This window comes from Atta colombica, unplaced genomic scaffold (genome assembly GCF_001594045.1).
Source record: "Atta colombica isolate Treedump-2 unplaced genomic scaffold, Acol1.0 scaffold277, whole genome shotgun sequence".
Lineage (NCBI taxonomy): Eukaryota > Metazoa > Arthropoda > Insecta > Hymenoptera > Formicidae > Atta > Atta colombica.
This window is the reverse complement of record NW_017259378.1, coordinates 463,529-465,483: the sequence shown is the minus strand read 5'-3', so window position 1 is coordinate 465,483 and position 1,955 is coordinate 463,529.

Genomic DNA, 1,955 nt, shown 5'->3' with positions numbered 1-1,955 from the left:
TATTTGATCGCTCGCGCAGAGAGAGAGAGAGAGAGAGAGAGAGAGAGAGAGAGAGAGAGAGAGAGAGAGAGAGAGTGGTTCTTCAATGGGTCAGGCACTATGAAACTTTATCCAGTTCAACGGACGTAGTATTTAGTTTGTATATATATGTATATTTGTAACGATTGTAAAACAACCACACTCATGGATTAAACAGAAATATGCAATTTCTTTAAGAATTCAGTTGCCTTTGAAATACTTTCAATAAATTTTTCGGTTGTCAATGTAAGTAGTAGTAATTGTACAATAAATATTTGATTTATGTATATTTATCAGTCTGCACTTCATGCCCAATGTTAATCCTTGATGTGTAAAGTATAACATAAATATATCGCGGAATATTAGGCTTATGTATAAAATATTGTTCGTATTTACATGATGGGCAGAGTGGAGCCAAGAATGATAGAATAGACTTATATACGATTTAGTTTTGTTAAATTATGAACATGTTTATAATATAACGTATAATTTATATATTGGATACAAAAATAGTGTCACAGAGAATGCAATATAAATTTTTAATTTGTGTTTATGCTATTAAATTTAACAAGAGTTGAAGTGTTATAATAAATAATTTCATCTTACAGAAGTGAATAATATTTTCAATTAGATATATATAATCGCTTTAAATTGAAATTTAAGTTTTACTTTACAGTCATCATGTGAGAAGACTAAATTTAACTATTTGAATCAGCTCCAGAAAAAAGTGTCTGCTTTTGGTCCATTTATGCAAACGATAAAGTTGACAATGAAAATTTAAATTTAGCATTTGTCGTATAATTCCTATAACATATTACATTAACGATTTTAATTTTTATCATTTTTTTTATTGAGTTGATTTTACAGAAAAATATTACAAATTAATGTACAGATTTTTCAATAATATGCCTAATACCCGAAAGAATTTCCAAGACTGCTTTAGGACTGTAAGTACATAATGCTTGAAATATTGCAGTGAAGATACACATGTACACATATACATATATATTAACTCTTACTTATAGCGAAAGGGATTCAGACGTTAATTCAATCGAAAAATAAATAAATTGTGAATATCTGAGAAGGCAAATTTGCTGGAGCTGAGTGATATATGTACATAAAATGTTGTGCAACTTGGACTGATCATAAAAAGAAATGTAACAAAGGCTAATATTAATTAGTTAAGTAAGGTAATGCTGAGTAATGTTGTTCTTTATGTGTTTTACATATATCCACAATTTATTCGATAATAAAAAAAAAACAAATATTAAGCCTAGAATGTTATTGGGCGTAAAGAATGTAAGTAAAAAAAAGAACAAATGAATTAACATCTAAGTGATACTAGAGAGTAAAAATGCGATCACGTGCTATTTAAATTGAGAAATTTGATATACATTTGTACAGAGTGTGTTACGCTCTAATCATACATTTTATCATCAATAATATTCTTGATTATTATCTACAAGCTTCGATATTTTTGTTTCTATTTTTTTATTAATATTTGATATACATTATATTAAATTAAAAAATTTTGTAGAAATATAACGAACAAATATATTTTCTTGTTACAAATTCATATTTGTAGAATAATACATTTTTAACGAGAAGTAAAATAAATCCAAATAAATTTGCTAGCACAAGATCGTTATAATCTCATATTTATTGGCTGCTCTGAAAATGTTGGTGTTTTATCATGTCTTCTATTAATACAATATTTCATATTTATTATAATATTATTACATAATATAACTTTTATTATTACATAATATAACTTTGAACATATAATATGACAGTTTAAAACATTCTGCCTCAGAACCGTCGCCGAGATCACAAACATACATTTTTCAACCGTCACATTGATATAACATTAAAAGAAGCAAATATGTCGAGACGTGCACACATTGTACAATATCACATGCTAACACTAGCATGCGTTT